General features: G+C 28.1%; 1 protein-coding gene across 1 annotated transcript in view; it reads left to right on the top strand.

The window, feature by feature from the left end:
• Positions 1 to 5027: 5027 nt before the first annotated feature.
• Positions 5028 to 21592, top strand: part of LOC132934307 (uncharacterized) — a 41428-nt gene continuing 24863 nt past the window's right edge. The window contains exon 1 of the mRNA XM_061000598.1: positions 5028 to 5473. The gene's annotated coding sequence lies outside the window, so the exon portion shown is untranslated. The remainder of the gene's footprint in view (positions 5474 to 21592) is intronic.

Genomic DNA, 21592 nt, shown 5'->3' with positions numbered 1-21592 from the left:
GCCCTATCCATTTATCTTTTGACTGCACTTGTTCCAAAAATAAATTGGTCGCGGACACTACGAGAGAAAAGAGCATACACATTACTGATACGCAAATTTGCATCACATACCTATTAATTTATTAAATGTTAAAACTATTAATAAATTTATTTATTAATATGTAAAGGATTTTCAGAGGTCATAGGAATGTATAAAATGTGTGATTTCAATGTAGGAATTATTTAATTTTTTCAATTCGTAACCATATTAATATGTAGATACCTATCTAACTACAATAATATAATTGTTATATTTTACCATCAGCACATTTAACGAATAGAAGCCTTTAAAATAGCTGTATGCCTCTTTACGCTCCTAACAATAGCAATTTGTATGCAATCGATACACCCTAAAATGTCAAGATAGTGGCTTAACTGTTCAAAAATATTTTATCATATTACTTACAATTTAAGACTTATTTACCACCTCTATTTATTTAACGGTAAATCAGGTAAAGAAAAATGATGTTAAGGATCTTCAGTCGGTCGTGTTTTAAGGAAATTAATATAGGCAATTTAACATGATGATATTAAAATGACTTGAAGTGTGTGCGTAATAAACGAACATTAGTATGGGTGAGTTTAATCTGTAATCATTTTCGGTCAACATTTCTTATAAATATCCTGAATTATAACAGTAGGCCTGCATAATACCGCCCGGTAGGTCGGTCGTTATTTATATTCGCCTCGGGTATTGGCAATGATATTAATTTAGATAAACTTTTTTCAGTTTAAAAAAGTGGTTTTTAGACCAAAAAGCCAATCAAAACTGAAGGAATTTCGATTTTGATTTTTGATTTTGAATATTTTTTTTTTCAGCTGTGATGTTCATGAATAAAAATATAATATTTTTGTATTTATATTATTTATTACGAGTTATGATACTAACAATAATTGGAATATTAAAAATCACCTTTGGTACACCGTTATAGATTGTATTATTATAATATGTTCAATTAACATTGTTAATAAATAAGATATAATATATTAATTGTACTTTCACAAAAAAATATATGTGTTTAATATTATAAAGAAAAAGTGGCCCGATGATGAAAAACAATTAGCTTACTTAAATTTGAGGAACCCTTATTAAAAATACTCAAATAGCGCCACTGAACCAAATTCATCAAGTCTTTTGTCCGACTTTTTGGTCTAAAAGTCACTTTTTTTCATCGATTGTATGGAGCCCCTTAGTTAAAATTGTAATGCGTTAGGGGGCCTCGTAACTGCTAGATACTAAGGAGCATTTTATAGACAACATTATATGCACGCCCGTCGACCATGTCGTTGTGTATTTATAGATAATCATTAGTGTGAGTATAAATAATAAATAGATAAACTAACAGATGTAACAATATTGTTTTACGCACAGGCGTGCACAAGTCAAACTAATATTTTATGACCAATAGAAAAGGTTTAATTTTTCACCCAACGCACTATTTAAATTCCACTAATACCTATTCTGATTTTAATTCTAAAAAAATATTCGAATTGTCCATAATATTTACAAGAGAACAGCCAAAGTAATTTTTTTAATCATTATTAGTTGATTTAATATAATGCCTTAATATTTTTGAAATATTTGAACCATATTTATTACAATATTTAAAAACCAAAATAAAAAATGTGCTCCGTCTCATTCTTTCCTACAGTCCTACATATTACGGATAGTAGGTAAGAATATTTTTTCAGAATAAAAATTTGTAAAGGCGATGTTACGATCTGTTGCAATTAGATTGAATTGTTATTGACGAAAATATTATTGGTAGTTGCGAGGCACCTTAATAGTACATTAAGAGAACGGTGTATTGTTATTTTATTTTAATATTGAATGCCATCATGACAAAAATACATAATAATTAGTAAGTATATACTATATTTTATTATATAATAAAAATATAATTAATAATAATTATTATTATTCATCCGATATTTTTTCTCTCTAATCGATTTCGGAGGAAGCGTATTTGGTCTGCGGCAAAGATTCAAACTATTTCAGCAGTTACTTTGGTAATGCATCTACTTACACTTGGCTGACTAACCGGGTACAACGAATCATTACTTATTCATCTCTGATATGCACCGGTTGCTAAAAACTGGATCGTACACAGTACCTACTTATACACAGCAAATAAGAATTATAAAACAATACCGAAGTCAATATAAAAGTTATATTTTTTTTCATAAAATCTGTTTAGCAGATAATAATTGACAAATTGTGGCCCTGTCAATGGTTTAAGTTATACACAATGATCATAATGCAACATTATTCAACGCAAAATTAAAAGTAATATAATTAAAAGGTACATTCAGTTACTTAATTAAGACGGTCTTAAACCATTTTTAGTCCATAATGCTTAGAGTCCATAATCTTCAATGGCTAATGCATGACTAATTTAATAGTTTTAGTCACGAAAATAACTAAATGTAGGTATGACTAAAACTTTTAGAGAATCGCCCTACAGGTATTAAATCCATAAGCATTGAAAACATATCATCATATGTTTTTGATTGCTTATCCGGAAGTAACATTTAAACAACAGACAATATTCCGTGTAAATATTCAGTTAAACTTGATTAATTAATTAAAGAGCAACTTTGAATGTACCATGTACCAAGTAACAGAATTTTATAAAATGTCGAGGCTCTGAGATCGTCCAAACATTAATATTCTATTATAACCAGGACCGTTATCAGCTTGTAAAATTAATTCTTCTTTACAATTTGATGGAGAGTACATAAGTACATTTCACGCATAATTATACAATTTCGTCAACATTAAAAACTCCAGACGCCCATAAAAATAAAATATGAAATTACAGTCAACTTTTTTTTTTTAATTCCAGTAATAAAACTTATGAAGAACCTTGTATTAATTTGCATATCTTGGATATGAATATTAAAATTGATATAAGTTTTATACTGTGAAATAATTTTCAAATTTTGGTGATTTTGACGAATCTTTTAAAAATGTCAACTTTAAACGCTTATAAAAAAAATACTGTGACTGTACTTTAAATATTTTGCAATTGGTTAGGTTAGTTTACAACTTATTAGGAATCTTATAACACATGTTATACCATCGAGTTTTTTATTATGATACTCATACATAAATCAAGAAAAAAAAAAAAAAATAAATAAATACATACCTAGCACATAAAGATCCAAAATATTTTTCAAATAACTTTAACTCTATAGTAAAAGCTAATATTCGATGACAATTTTAAGTCCCTAAAGTTATTCATTTCGAAGTTATAACAAAAAAATTAAATACATTTTTTCAAAAACTGCAGGTTATGAATTCCCGTTTATTATAATTTTTTGTGATTAGGTAATTTGAAAAGTTCTTTGAATTGTTACTTTTTACTTCCAAAAATACTAAATACTAAATAGATACCATTTCATACCAGAAACCACCCTCAAAGTTGTAAATCAAATTATTTTAACAATTTCAAAATATAATAACAAACACAACAATTAAAAAAAAAACAACAATATTGTCAAATTGATACATTTATTAATTCGCCCAGAATTTAAAAATTATCTCGGAGTTTAACTTTCACGAATATTATAATTTGATAATCTTTAGATCAGGTTAGATTATGGATTCTAGGTCTGATACAATGTGTAATTTAAGTATTTTACATACTCCGAAAAATCTTAGGCAAAATTAAAACAATAAAATGTGTTAAATATTTTTATTTTATCTTACATTGTTTCCAATATAGATTTTTGAAAAAAAATTATATTTTTGCCATGCTTATTTTATTATACGCTTACATAATATTACACAGTTAAATAGCAAATAAATCTTATAAATTATATAAAAATGAATGATACTTTGGTAAACACTTACACACACACTATAATAATAATTACAAATTCCCATCGGCCCAATGTAATTTTTGCTCAATATCTCGTATCAAAAGCTTTTTGTTGAGTAAATTTTTCTTGTATAGATGTACTATTGTACTTCAGCATTTTTAGAATAAATAATAATTATTAACGGTCGTAGCTCCATAAGTATTAAGTACCTATGTACTTGTAAACTGTTACATTAGGTATTTAATACTAATAAATAATAATAATATCTATTTCATAATAATAATTATTATTGTAAATAATTATATTTTTAGATTTCAGGCATAGTAAAAAAGTAAACACATAGAACTAGGTTTCACTACGATGGTGTATTTTTTGGATAAGAAAGTTTTGTACGGTTATATGACTGCGACAAATATTGCAACTATAAAGTAATGGGTCGTTGTTTGATATGAAAAAATAAAAATGTATAATATAATGTATAGGTACCTAATATATTGGTCATTTAAATTTGTTTTGCGTACATCCATTACTCATAGGTACTTAAATGAACTGATATAGTCGCGTACTACATACACCTGCTACTTCCAATTGGCAATTGTTAATTTCTAATCCCAAATGTATTGTTAATCTAATGCACTATATATAATATATATATTAAAATACTATGGGCGCTGCGATAACTGCTCCACGTACAATATTACTCCCCGCCACATTTCGCAATCAGTTTGTAAAAGTTCCCTCCACCCACCAAAAATTACCCTACCATCACTCGTGCGATTTACATCGGAGCCGTGCACGTGTGCACGTGTACATCCACAAATGTATATACATGTTATATAATATACATTATACATAACGCGGCGCGTGGTATCAAAAATATGCTAAGATCAATATTGCACGCACAAGTTGCTCCGCGCCCGAAGTTTGCCGAGCGCGTGCAACGGACCGCCGAGGTCTCGCGATTCCTGGAATTTCCCGATACGTTATACCGCGGCCGGTGGTTACTATCCGTACAGTACACATATATATACATACGTATACCGTCGTTATTACGCCCCGACCGGCGCGCACCACCGCGGAACGCCGCGCACCACCACCGCCGCCGACCCACGGGCGTCGTCGCTCCCAGTCCAAACTGCCAACGGCTAACCCACCCACCCACCAAACTTCCCGAACCGACCCGACAGCCTTCTGCATTCTGTTAGTGTGGGTGAGGAGTGCCTCGATACCGTCCGTTCCCGCCGCTGACACTATCATTGCACATACCATGCGGGACGAACGCCAGTCCCGTCTCGTTCGCGTAACGCTCATATTATTGTCACCGACGCACGTGGCCGCGACAACGATGAAGGGATGATGTCTCAGCGACGACCGCGCCGCTAGATCTACAAACCACTAGCCCGCCAGTCACCCTACCAACCGTTCATCCTACCACCCGCCCACGGCTGACGTCTACCCCCCCCCCTCACTGCCACCAGAGGTGGTTGATTTTTCGCCGGCGCGCGCGATCACGATGAGTTTCGAAAGAGCCGACGACGACGAATCCGCCGAGTTCTACCCGTGCCACGGCACCCAAATCCAGTGCTGTGCACGCACCGCGAACGAAAACGGTAAGTGAAAACGATGGTACTATTACCTAATTCATATGGGTGCAAATAGGAAATTAATTCGACAAGGGCCATATAGTTTTTTTAATATTTTCAATCAAAAACTGACATAAATATCTCTGCCTCCCCCTACAATCAATCCAAAATAACAAAAAAAAAATTGTATGATACAGGACTGGTCAAAATAATACATTTAATAAATTGGTAAATTAGAGTTTAATTTCCACAATTTAGAAGTAAAATAACCAAACCCCCCACCCTATTTGCGCCTATACTATACTATTAACAATAATAATTGTAAAAATTCACCTGTTTAAATGTAATAATGTTATAATTGACGTATAATGTTATAATTTTACTACTTCCTTACAGACGATGTAGAAATTCGAGAATTTTTTAGCAATTTTTTATGTGTTTAATGGTGAATCATTTAAATAGTATCTAACTCGATAATGTATTTAACTGAAAGGTTAAATTAATTGAAAAATTATTTTTCAAAAATGATGAAATATATAACGTGCATGCTTACGTGTTTTCTTATTTTGACCGATTGATTATTATTTATTACCAAGATCTATATAAATATAAATATAATGTTATTGTCTTTGATGATTCGCCACAGTGATTATTATAATCGCAATTTCTGTAGTCTGTAATTGGCGATTGCATAGTTGGTAATTCGCCGTCGGATCACGATAAGACTGGGTTTCGTAGAACTTGAAGATAAAAACAAGAAATTGGAATATAATAATAACTGTTCTGTTGTAATATGTTAGATTATTATTAACATTATAAATTTCGAATAAACATTGTTTTTTTAAATAATTATCTAACTATGAGTAGTTTTTGCTTTTTATATACCTATACTTTATATAAGCAAAATATTATAAGTACATAAACACGAAAAATATTGGATGGATGCTAATTTCAAAATTTAAGGTTTCCTCCCACTAAAATGCCTATGGAGATCATTAATTTATATTGTATGTTATAATTGAGTCATAACTTATAAATACTTAGTATATCAAATTTGTTCAGATTATTCAATCAGAACTAACCTTAGTACCCTGTACGTGATATGTGAATAATATGAATATATCTCTTTCAATATCTCTGCATTGTGTACCTTATCTTACAGTGACTTGATAAAGATAATATGACCGAATCTAGGGGAAAAAAGGCGCGTTAAAGGAAATAAAAACCCCATAAAAAAAAAACATTATTCTTTTTTATTATGATTTACATTAAATAATAAGTAATTATATCACAGTTAAAAAATCATAAAACAGAAACCATAAATCAAAATATATATAATAAATATTTTACTCTTACCAGATTTTACCAAAATTAAAGTGATATTCAAACTATATTTTTTAATTAACTTTAATAAATTAATTCTTAATTCATCATCTTACCCATATGCTGGGGTAAGTTGACATTTGTCTTAGGTACGATGACATGAAATTTATATTATAATTTTAAATTTTCATTATTTAGAATGAGTTATTGTATGTGGATACTTTTCATAACAAGATGCAGTAAAAAATAAAAATAGTTTATCTATTCAGTTATATTATTAACCTAACATAATTAAATGCAATCAAAAACGTTTTTAACAATTGAATAAATGAAATAAAATATATATAGTTTTTTTCGTAATTTAAGACAATCATATTATGTATTGTTAGTAATGCCTATTCCTTTGTCCCGCGTACATTAGTAAAGTCTTCGTTTTAAAATCTTGAGGCATTTTATTTAAGAAACATACATATTACAAAAACATAAACCTACATATTTATATTAGAATATACATGATTTTAACTGTAAAACTACTTGAGCTATTATTGGTTAATTTAACAAATTTAAAATTTATTATTATTTTATTTTTATTTTACCCACATAACTTTACCTGACAGATAATATTTTATCTTGATTATGTTTTTGTCATTTTAAAATATGTAGGTATACCTAGACACAAGGTAAATATGAAAATAAAGCCTAAGATATATTCTTTTTATTCAATATAAATAAACAAAAGGTTTCACTTAACGTATTTTTTGAAATTCATAATTTGAGAATGCCGTAAAATGATTGTGTGTGTGGTGTTAGCAGTAATTTGTAAATAAAAACATATGTTTTAATTGAAACAATAATTATATTCGGTAAAATAATTTTCCCTAACATATATTTATCGATTTTGGGTAAAATGTGAAAAGTTGATATTGAGTTGACCCAGAAAATAAAATAAAATTGTGCTACCCAGTAAACGATTGTAAATTCGATTTACGATCTACGATTTAATTACCTGTAAAAAACGGTTGATACTACTGGTAGGCACTAACTTCTGACCTGTTAAAAAAACATAAACTCCGAACCGATATTATTTTTACCAATTTTATTTTTTCATTTTCACGTTTGTATAGTTGACATTCTGTTAGAAAGCTTAATACCTACAAACAAATTTTCCAATAATCCCAAATTATAATTGACAAATTAAATTGAAATTTACTTATTTTTTATTTATATACTTATACTATGTACAATTTATATGTTACAGGCAAAGTAGACTTTCGGGCAATATTTGCATTGCCCGGGCATTATGGTACTGCCCGATTATAACGGGAAATGTAGGTGAAATTATATACATTGCCCGGACTGTATAAGTTGCCCAGTAATGCTTGGGCAATATAAACCATACGTTTTTATTTTATAAATAAAATCTTATTAATTTTGTTAATTACTTTATTAGCTGAATGTTATTAACTTAACTATTTATTTTTACGATTAGCATTACATTTTTTATTACAATTTAATACATTAAACAATACATAAATAATAAATATCGTTACCTTAATTATTTATTTTTCCAATTATTATTAGAATGGCATTTTGAATTGCATTTTCTACAGTAACCAATTTTAAAAAGTAATCGATTTTTCATCAATTGGACAAATTTTAGTCCTTCGCTCCATTTTTTTGTTTTGTTGTCTTGTAACCAAGTCGCAAGTATATTTTCCACATCTTGATTGGCCCTTTCGACGGACCCTTGACTTTGCGAATGTCTCGGTTTTCCGTGTATAATTTTTAAATCTTCCCACATATTACATGATTCGTTTATTATTTTATTCACGAATTCTCGGCCATTGTCGCTTTGTAGAATCGTTGGTGCGCCAAATGTTGTAAAAATATCAAAAAGTACCTACATTAGCTACTTCTTCGGCACATTTATGCGTTAATGGGCGAAGCAAAACAAATTTTGTCAGATGGCCCTAATACACTAAAATACGGTTCAATGATTGTGATAATAATTATTGCACAATATCATAAAGGTAAAACCGATTTACCGATAAGCCGATAATATTGTAGATGAAAATATAATATTGAAACGACGATAATTGACGAGATAATATTGAGAGTTTTGTATATTGGTAGGTAACTGGTGGCTCATACTAGTATTTGAAGTACTAACAGACAATGTTTTTATAATATTATACAATGAGTTCTATACTCTCATACCTATTACTATACCACATACCTGTCCTCACTACACCTAGGTACTTCTTTTTAACTGTTTAACACATTTAAAAAAAAAATTCACTCAAATAGTATTGACATTGTTAATAGCTCAAGTTATACAATGTCCAATTGACTTCGGGCAAAGTGTACTTGGACCGGTCAAAGTATAACCCTGCCAGGCCAAACTAGTATTTTAATGTATTGCCCAGAAACAGCGGGCAAAGTATACATAGACCGGGCAATGTAAACATTGCCCGAAAGTCTGCTTTGCCCGTAACATATATAGGTATAATGTATAAATATGTAATATGTATTCTATAATTGCATTGCATAAAATGTATATATAATTTTTTTATAATACTACTAGAGTTAATACATAAGCTGTTGTGGTCATGCCACTCATTTTCCTCCAAAAATGTAATACCATATTTTTCCACTGTTTATTTTCCTAAAAAAAAAAAACAATTAAAACAATTTTCTTCTATTGTATATTATCCTTCATTATCAAAATAAGAAAAACTGTCACCTTCTTATTAATTTAAATACCTATCATTTTCAAAAAAAATGTTGTTCTATTAATTTTTATGTAAAGGTATACAATATGAAATAAATTAAAATTAAAAATCATAGTGATAAAATATAGAAAAATATCAATTTGTAAACAATTTAGAACTATAATAACTTCAAATTAAAATATAATTATCGTCAATTTGTTGATTAGGTACTGTATAATGTAATATTTAAAAAATTAATATATGCATTATAATTTTAATATTTAATTGAAAATATATGCGATTCTGGTTCAAAAAAATGTGTGGTGAAAAATGAAAAGTACCTACTTTTTTATTTTTTAGAAGAAAATTAACAGCGGAGGAAAAAAATATCGCATTTTTGGAGGGAAATGGTCCCGCCTTACCAATAAATGATAAATGTACCGTTGGAATTTATGTATTATAAGTCCGACCCTAAAATCGACTACCTTTCTGAAAATCTGTGAAATTAACATGCACCAAACCCAAGTCTTTCCTAATCCGGCTAGGCGGTAGTGTATAAAGTATAACAAGGAATAGTTATATATAAACCTACGTTGCGTGTATTTTAATATTAAGTATTAAATCGCCAATTCGTTATTTTAAGATTTTTAGTGAAGTAAGACTTATTATGGCTTACTAATGGCAATACCTCGTATTTAAATTTTTATAAATTTCAATGAATACTTTGTAAGGCTGTACGTCTGTGCATATACTTGTTACATGTAAATAATACTATTATATATGCAATACAGGTACGTTCTATATTACTGGAGGGATGATGTTTATAACCAACACATAATAAGATGAAACAAAATAAGCACAAATGATGAAATAAAAAAAAAGATGGACCCATTTGTTGATAAGCAGTGTTACACTATTATCATATTATGATGTATTGCCGTCTAGTTATACAATATTATGTTTTCGAAATTTATTATTTTATCCTTTGAATAAGTTTTAAGTAGGAGTGTTCAAAGAGCAGCACCCTTAAAGGCCGAAAATACAATTGTATATTAAATAATAAACATTTATCATTTTATTATTCTACTACCTACACGGAAAAAAAAGTATAACTAAAATACTAGTTATGATAGGTGTAAAGTGTGAAATCAGATCCCAGACACCTCGGTCCTTTGTAGAGCAAAATCATAACAACACTACTGAAGAAACAAACAAAGTTTTTACCAAACTCTTTTTAAAACCGATATTTGATTGTGATTATTCTTAATCATTGTTTTTTAAATACGATGCTAAGCCACAATACCATTCTGACAGGTCTGACTTTTATTTTAAGATTAATTAATAATCTCTAAATAAAATTTCGTTCCTAAACGGCCTAAACACAAAATACTCTGTATAACGTTGAACGGCTTCATTAGGAATTAACAATTTCAAATGATTTTTAGGTGTATATACCTATATGGCTATATAGGTACTATACACACTGTATAATATTATGTTATGTTATATTATGTATTACCTATATAATACCCATACGGCCATATCACACGTGAATGATTGAATATAATAAATATGCCGTTTACCTACTGTTCTAATTTTTAATTTTCTAGAATTTAGTCGATAATTCCATTCATTGAGATTTTATTGATCACCAATACTGCTTATTATTTATAATTATAGTCACTTTCACAAAAATCGGTGAGTGACTGCAGTCTGCAGTGTTCCCAGTGGTTAAAATTCGTAAGGGGTTATTAAAAACGGTTAACATAATATTTCGCGGGCCTTTTGGGTTTTTAAATAGATCATATTTTTATAAATAACAATATTATCATATTTGTTGTAGAATTAAAATAAAATAAAACTGCATGTAATTCAGCTTTTTAATATTATATAAAATAAATCCGCTCCGTGGTAATAGTCTATGAAATAATGAAAATCACTGTTTACGGTCGAATCAACCAATGGGAGCTCTGTAATCAGTAGTCACCCGCCACTTTCATGAAAGCGACTATGGTATAAAGAAAAGTATTCACTATGGAGTATGGACACTATCACCAGTAAATTACATCTCGCCAACTAGTAATTTCTATTTTGTAAAGAATTCTATATTTTTTTTTTAGTATTTAAATCGAATATTCTTCGAAACGTTATAGGTACGATTATTATATTGTTATAGTACTCATATGATTATGATTACGTTTATGATTCGTTTACATAATAATAAATAAAAAATTACTCAGTGTATAATGTATAGTTTTTTTTTAATAAATTATCGTGGAAGCACTGCTTTGTTAATATGATGTTATTATTTATTATAATAACTAATAATAATATAATATAGTACGTATAGAAGGGCAGCCATAAAATAGATTTAGGGTCATTGAAATTTGAAACACTTAATCATTTAAAGGTAATTAAATTTCTAAAAACGTATTTTATTGTAAGTATTGACTATTTTAGAACTTAAGAAGTCAATGATAAATACTAAAATATTTTACGAAAACGTGTTAACTTAGACTTCCGACGTACTAAACTAAAACGATAATTATATGGTGATTTGGAACATAAACTTTTCTCTTTCGTTAAGTTAAAACTGATTTGTGTATAATTGTATTATTGTACAAACTGGGTACTACAAATAACAATACCTACATACATTTTATTTAATTTACCATTGTATTGCGCGTGCATAATTAATGGTATCGAATAGTTAATAGGTATACCTACAACATTACCAACAAGAATGTTTTATACCTATACATTATGTTCTAAATACCAAATATCCCATAATTTGGTAAAGTGTGTAGATTTTTGAAAAATTCGAATAAACTTTGTGTTGAATGTCACATATCTTACAACATAAACAAATGTAGGTACTTACAGAGTCTATATTGAATGTGGTATTCATAGTGTAATGCTGTAACTATTATAACTAACTCTAATCGTAAAACAAATTTTAATAAATATATACTTAAGACAACTAAGAATAGTATAATATGTTATAATATTATGTAGACATTAGTTGAAAAAAATAAATTGTGGTTAGATCTCAAAAAACGTGACAAATACTACATCGTTCTGGAGAATTTAATATTTATGATGAATGATGAATGACTTTGAATCTTTGAAGAAACTTTCACTTTGAACGGCGAAAGATGCACAAATGAAATATTACAATAGGTACATGAGAAACGAACAGACAGACACGATATTTTACGGTTAAAGAATAATTTAGGATTTGTTTTAATAGAATTTTGAATGTTAAAAATATAATCATTATAATCGAGTTTGGATTGAAATTTGCACTTTGCACGTAATATAGAAAATGTATTGTAATTAATTTGTTTGGACAACATGTGGGCAATTTTTTTCTTAAAAATTAAATCTTTCAACATCGAACTAAACCATATAGGGTATTTATTATTAAAAAATGTTTTATAAAGCAATGTATGAACCATAGACTCTTCCACTATGTAAACAGCTTTTATTGATCCGATATTTTCTTTGAAAAAAAGGCATTTTTGTTATTCATTGTGTGTTTATTCTTCGTAAAATAAATATGACATTAACATAGGTAACCTATATACTACTACGTTGGTACGTTACACACATTTTGTCGCTTGAGTACATGGCAATATAATTTAGCCCTTTAATAGTTGGTTTTTGAATTATATTATTGTACATTGTAAATTGCAATACACAAAATAAAAATAATCATAAATTAATCACCTTTATAAAATATATCACTCGGCTCTATACATATTCCTAAATGTCTAATATTTGGAGCAGATAACGAATAAATAAATAAAAATAAATATATATAATTAATGATTTAGGTACATATTTGTATATTCTTCTAAATGAACTACAAATATTAATTTATTCTTTTATTTTTTTAGTAGTGACATTTACGTAGGTATTAGGGAGGTAGGTAGGATCATCAAAACTGGATGAGTATTCAGAGTTTTACTTTTGATGATGGGCTGATAAAAATAGGTAATAAATATGAATGCTACAAGTTACAAACACATTATAAACATATTTCATAGGCAGGCCCGGATTTATAAAATAATGGGCCCTGGGGCAAATAGTTAAAATGGGCCCCATTAAGGCACCAAAAATGTAAAACAATGAATAACCTAAAATATTTTTAATTGTTTAGATGTTATATAGATGAAAAACATTTAAAAGCAATAATTGTAATTATTACACATAATATAATATTTAAAATGTCCACAAGTTTTTTATATTCAACTTATTCCATATGTTTTTTAATTAAATACTTAATACAAATAATTTATACATTATGATATACATTATTAAGTACTCTTATTTAAAACCATTTTTTTCTTGATTTGTCACGAGCAAAAGTCAGTATAGTTTCTTGAAAATCAATTGATGGTAACAAATCATGTTCAGAAGATGATATTATAAATGATTTTAAGGATTCTTGAGTCTGACTAGTTCTAAACTTATTTTTACGCGTGCCAACTTTGAAAATGCCCGTTCAGCAGAATAATTTGCGACAGGAATTGTTAAGTATAATCGAATTGCAATTAAAATATTAGGAAATACATCTTTTATTTTTGTTTCTTCAAACCATTCTAATATTTTATGCACATTTGAAGCATCAAATGGTGGCTTACTCAGATCCGAATATTCTCTAAATTGAACCAACTCATTTTTTATAGAAGGTTCTATGTCATCTTTATACATAGAAATGAAATTGTTCAAGCTTAAGTTAATATCATTATCTGGCTGGATATTTAACTTAGCGATAAATAAAAAATGCTGAGATACATAGTTATACGCGGTTATCCTTTTTTCAAATTCTGTTACAAATTTATCTACAATAATGATATGTGTTTCTACTCTGAATTTGTCAACCTTTTAACTGAGTTGAATTTGTACACTTTCTTTTAATTTGTCTTTCATTATCTTCATTTTTAAAATGTTTTTTTTAATTTTAAACTTAGTTTTGTAGTTTGATTTTCATAAATGTTACACAAATCTCTTAGACTAGCCACATAATTTTTCAAAGATATAAGTAGGTTAACTGCTTTTAATGGATCAATCATTTTGCTTTGAAGTTCAACAGATGTTTTATTGCACCGTTCTAATATATCATTCCATAAAATAGCCAAATATCCGGGTTCTTTTTTTAATATAGATTTTAAAAAAATGTTTGCATCTCACCTAGTATCACCATTTTCAATATTACTATCGCAAATGAATTCCAATACATTAATAATGGTATTATAATTTTTTATCAAAGCATTAAAAGCATCAAAGTGACTAGACCATCGTGTATTACTTAACGACTTTAGTACACTTAGTTGATTTTTACTGTTTTTTTCTAATTTTTCTGTTAAAATTTTCCAACGATGTGTAGAACCACTAAAAAAAATTGTATAACATTTGAAGAAATCCAAAAAAACTCACGGCTTCGATGCAACAATCTACACTATGCACACCAACTAAATTTAATGAGTGGGCAGTACATGTAATATAGACAACTAAATTATTTTTATTTTTCACATAACTTTGTAAACCTTTATACTTACCGCTTATATTAGCAGCATTGTCGTAAGACTGGCCCCTACAGTCAACAATATTTAGTCCGACATTCTTTAAGTAATTTTCTAATATAAAATATAATGACTGACCTTTATGATTATCAAATGGACATAATTCAACTAGTCGTTCGTTGACACTAGTTGGTGTACAATATCTTAGAACTATGGCCATTTGATCAGTTTTATAATAGTACACTTATATATATACACTTATATAGGTAAAAAAATGGACTAGAAAATCAACACTGTACTATATTATATATATATTATTAATATTATATTATAGATGTTGCTTAAAAATTTAAATTATAACTTACATGGTAATAAATCGCAATTATTACTATCAAAATATCCAGTAATCTTTGGCAATGCAGCAGTCAATTCATTTTTTTTTCTTTTAGTTTCCTTTTTTGATATCCACTCATGTATTTTTTTTTTTATTCATTGTGAAATAGGTAATAAAAATTTAAAAATATGAAATAAATAATTACTCGACAAGTACTCTTGTCGTTTGAAAGAACAGCTAACAAGTACACAACAAAAATACGACACTCTTCTGACGTACCAATACCTAACCAATAATCACGATTTAAAATAATAACACAATAAGTATTATTAGTTATCAATTTATCATGCATTATTCTGTCAGAGACAGAGTAATCACTAATAGTGGCATTTCCCACACGCACTATAAGGCGCAACAATCTATAAATAGATTATATACAATAATAACTAGTATTCATAATAAATTAATAACAAAACTATTGATAATTCTTATCGCTAATCAAACTCAACCATCGAGAATAGAAATACACACTGAAATATCTGTAATTTCTTTATTCTGTGGTAATAGTGAAATACTGTACATACCACAAAAAACATACTTAATTATTTAATATTATACGATATCATTTTTTTTAATAACTTAATTTTTTGTGACAATTATATTTAGAATTCTTAATTTTTGTCTGGGAGCCCCATAACATTGTGGGCCCTGGGGACGCGACCCCTCTGCCCCCCCCCCCCCTAGTCCAGGCCTGTTCGTAGATATACTTACCTAAAAAATCAATTTTGCGCAGCTTACATTTTTTATGTTTGCATTGTGTACACAATATCGTAACTTGGTATTTTGTTTTTCTGTTGATGCAATTAATAAACACTTTTTTAAGCCAGCCATTGGTGTATAATGTGTATTAGAAATAATAATCTACAAATTTTCTTTTGGACAAGATAATTATCAAACACATTCTTTCATGAACGATTTTAGTTAGTCAAAATAAACTATAAATTTAAACATAGCCTAACGCCATAACTTATAAAAACTTCACATATTATATTGCATTAAGTAGCTGGAATCCCGTCACCATTTACAATTATCCTCTATAAATAGATATGGTGCTGATTGAAATATTTAGTGTTATAATTACTATTTTCTAATACTATTTAGCAGCTGCAAGTGTTGTAATCGGGGCAGACACATTTGAGATTTGTAATGCTTCGATGAACACATTTATACTATATTTTGGGTTTTGTACTGGGGTTAATAAAATACACCACACATCTGGTAATTTCGGAAAATTGTATTTTAAACACAAAATTCTACACCACAGTTTCACATTGTAATAATATCACCAATAATATTGAACATATTTTATCAGCTCACCATTTGGAACGATGATATGAATATCTGTACTATCCGATTATCAGATTTTATGCTTTCTATCTTTTTGACTTGTTCTCTTCTGAACTTAAATACAAACAATGCACGTGCATTATGCATGTATAACTATTACCTAAAAATATTTGAAATTACCAACATATATTCATACTTCCAAGACATCAGATATCAGCCACTGCATATGTCATGTTTTAACTATTTTATCATGACCACTAACCAACTTTTTATATAAACTTACGAAAATATAATTAAATTATAGTATTAAGTAATGACACGCTAATCATAAAATTTCCCTACATATATAGGTTAGTAGGTACCTACTGCAAAACTACAAAACAGATAATTAATTTCTTATAAATAATATATTCTATTTATATCAATTTAAGATTCATCCCATTCATGGAATTTGAGTAAATACCTTGAGCTTGATTATTTGGCAGCATTATGTTTTAAAAGCTTTAAAATCACCCAACGGCCATTATTAAATATTTAGTGGCAACCAGAAACGTATTAAAATGATTAATTTTCGACTCGATTCATATAAATTAAATTTAAATCATACAATAAGTAAGTATTCAACTTTTAAATTTTTCAATAGGTACCTAACACGAAAAAATACATTAGTAAATATTTGTTTTCAAACTTATGATTTATAAATTATAACTAAAAACTAACAGAGGTAATAAGCCTGAAATAAGGGAATAAAAAAAAGTTTTTAATAATTAAAATATTTGTGAACGATATTATCATGTATATACTATATAGTATATTATAGACATAGGTTCCTATAACCTATAGTATATATTTTTACTTGTCTAATTTTTTAAATCATATAAAATTATTACAGATGGATATAATGATGGTACAGATGGGTACTTATTATTGATTATTTGAATCATGTTTAATAAATAATAACTAGGTAATAATATATTGACGTTTTTGTACCCAAATTTTTAAGAAGTTAAATCAAAGCTTATTAATCAACCTAAAAAAATTTGTATATTCTTAACTTATTTATACTTAAATTGTATTGTCAACCGTCATTACTCATTACTCATTCAAAGTATGAACTTTAAAAAAACTTTATTTTTCTCGTGGAGTGTAAAAATGTATTAATTGTATGATACTGAAAAAGTAATAAGAACTCCGTGCTCAATCTTTGCTACTTTTAATAAAAATTATATTGGGAAGACAGATTAACACTGGGAGCGCTGTCGACGCCTATCGTACTGATGATTAGGCGGGTTCCCCCCTACGTAGAGTCGGGAGATTGTATGTATTTTCCCGACATTTTGCATACATTTTGCTTTAAGTGAAGTGTATTTGAATTTTGAATGTATTATCAAATATTAGTAGAAATTATAATTACCAACGTATAAAGTTAGCTATAAAAGCGTATAAAGTTTCGATACCAAAATTCATTTATTATAAAAAGTAAAATAACCAATATAAAACTATATACACCACGAATCGGAAGGTACAAATTGTTTCCACCAGAGCACCGTTTTGTTAATCTGTTTCCCCAATAGTGCCTTATAAGTGACTCAGCGTACTTTACCAACCTATGAATTAGTGTAAGAATATGAAGTTTCTTCTTTCGTTGAGTAATTTATTATGTTAAACAAAAAACAGGTTAACTACAACGATACTCGCCATAACAAAAAATCGGTAAGTACAGAAAAAAAAATGTTATATTTCAGTTGTAGTGCTGTACCTACCCATAATTACCTATTATATTGATTATTATTTTTTCATCTAAAGCCTACACATAAAATTAAATTAATTAATTAATATAATAAATAAAGTATTTATTCCACTAAGATATTAGGTACCTATTTGTATAATTTTGAAAATGTCGAGTGGATTAAATAACAATTTCTAAAAATGTATATTACGTAGGCCTGTGATTGTGTGAAATAATTTATGGGTTCTAAGCGCTTAACCTAACATTTTTAGAATACTGTTTTTATAATCTCCAACACGCGTTCCATCGCGCATTTATATACTGTTGTATTATCTTTATCATTATCAATTTCCTATTAACAATAAACTATAAATACAATTTCCGATTAACAAAACACTTCGATATATACTTGTAACTTCTCATATTTCGTACAATTATAAGTAAAATCATATTATTACTTAATGACAAATAATTAGAAAATATTAAATGTTAATGGACCAAACTCCATTTATTATTGGACATTACTGATCAAGAGGACGTAACACTGGTATTTTTTGTCTCCGTCTTACCAGTGCGTAACATAGCAAATTTACGCTCAGCAGAACACTTGTATCTTTGTTAGTTTAAACATTAGAATGAATTGACCTATTATGAAACTTGATGGTAAGAACACTACCTATCTGTGTTTTTACGTTGGTTTTTTACGATAATTTAGTTTTTAAGTGAGTTATGAGCATTTTTAATTTACGGTATATTATATACGGATAACTTGCTAAAAAAATTAACTATTGTAAAAAAACCAACATACAAACACGATAATATTCTTACCATCAAGTTTCATAATAGGTAAATTACTCTAATTTCTAAACTAACGAAGCTACACGTGTTCTACTGATCCTAAATTTTCCATGTTACGCACTTGTAAGACGGAGACAACAAATACCAGTGTTACGTCCTCATAAGTACGTTGAAAACAATCAATCAGACCTACCGTCTAAATCGTGATCAAAGCTTTGACTTTAAATTATAATGCAATAAATCGTATAAAGTTATTATTAAAATTAAAATAGTACTACGTTAAATGTAAGTAAATAACTAGTAAATTATGGGCTGGATTAAAGAGAAATGCGCTAAAAGCAATGCTTTTATGTATATTTTATCTACTCTCCAGAATACTAATTTTCCGTGGAGAATCTGCCCACACGCAATCATAACACTGCCAATTTTTTTGTTTTTAAACATATGAATACATACATAACATAGGAACATCAACATTCAACGCCCACCTATCACAATGTTACATACGACGCATTACTGTTTAGTTAATACTAATTAGAAAGAAATCAGGATATATCTACAAATACAAATTAATATAATAAAATAATTATGGAATATAAGTTCCTACATTTTGCCAATATTAAAAATAATAAGTACCTACTTCATACTTTAAATTTGGTACATAATTTCATCACTATGATGGGGTAAAAAATACATTTTTAAAAAAGTTTCTGGTATGTTACCGGTAGGTAGAAATAATTGTTGCCAAAAAAAAAAATAGCATATATTATTATATTATTATTATTAATCACTAATAATTAAAATATAAGTTCCTTATATCATATACAATGGATGGAGCTACTTTAATCATTTGCTGTGTCCAACATAACCCCCCACTTATTAGTTATTTTATAGTGATTGTTGGCGAAACGCATGCGTAATAACTCGTTGTACCTTGAAATTAAATGGGTGGTGGGGGGTTATGTTGGACACGGCTCGGTATACGAGAAACACACACATAGCTCCATTCGTTGTATATTATGATCTAAGATAATTTCATATAATATTACTAGCTCTTATTAACTTATAAGTCAATACCAACGTAAGGATACCGCGTTAGAAAAGTGTGATAATAGGTTATACTTCTTAGAAAGGCTGGTCATTAACGAGTAAAATGTTAAGGTTAAGTTAAAAAGATAATTTTATTTTAACTTTTTTAACTTAACTAGTTACTTTTGGCTTTTCATTAACTTAACTGTTAACTTAACTGTTAACTTAATACATTTCTTTTTCAATTAACGTGAAATTAACGAATTAATTTTTCATTTTATGAAGTAAGTTGAGTTAATTTATTTTGTTTTTAATTTAATTTAATTTCACTATTTTAGTCTATTTCGTTTTCATGTCAAAAAATATTACCGTGAATTGTTTAAAGTTAAAAATTTATAAAACTCGAATTTAACTTATATGGACATACTGTATAAAGTAAAAATGTCTATATATATATATATGTCTATATAGTCTATAATTTAGTTTTGAGTTGGATAAAAATTAAGTACACTAGCGTTGTATAAAACAATTAACTTTTTTTAACTTAATAAAAGTCCAATTTAGTCAAATTGTTAACCTGAAATGTCTATACATTTTTTTGCGTTTTTGAAATTTTTCGGTCTCTGTAAAAAAGAACTTATGAGAAATCTTGCATTGCATATTCAAACTTAAGGTGATTAAATTAAATATTTTATGAATTTTAAACTACAAAATAATTTGAAAATTTTCCTAATTTTGAGGAATTTTGTAAGAAAAATTTGCTAGGATCTTTGTATTTAATATTTTTAAATATCTATTAATAGCATGAAAATTGCCAAAAAGATATTGAAAATTTTAACATGTTTAATAAATACTATTACCAATGAATATTTGGTGAAAACCTAAAATACCTTAACTAAAATAAGGAGAGCAGATTTTGTTGTTTAGGGTCTTGTTAGGTTCAAATTGGCTAGGAGAAGTGCAGTAAAGATTTTCAGAGCTTTATCTTTAATAGTTGATTCACTACAGAACCTTAAAAAAAATTTAAACATTTTATTGGGTGTTTTTTTTATGTTTTTCAGCTTTACAGCTTTGTAGTGAATGAACTATTGAAGATAAACTTCTGAAAATCTTCACTGCACTTCTCCTAGCCAATGTGAATCTAACAAGACCCCAAACACCAAAATCCGTTCTCCAGTTTCGGAAATCTGCCTCGCTAAATTATATAATTTTTTTTAAATTTTTAATTCCACATTTTGTATCCACTTGATAATCCTTTTTTAATGAGTTATAAACGAACTTTCTAGCTATCATACTTAAGGAGAAAAGTTAAAAATTATACATTTTGGGACTGTTTATGCCGACGTT

Source organism: Metopolophium dirhodum, chromosome 1 (genome assembly GCF_019925205.1).
Source record: "Metopolophium dirhodum isolate CAU chromosome 1, ASM1992520v1, whole genome shotgun sequence".
NCBI classification, from domain to species: domain Eukaryota; kingdom Metazoa; phylum Arthropoda; class Insecta; order Hemiptera; family Aphididae; genus Metopolophium; species Metopolophium dirhodum.
The sequence above is the reverse complement of the archived record's forward strand: the minus strand, read 5'-3'. Positions and strand labels throughout refer to the sequence as shown.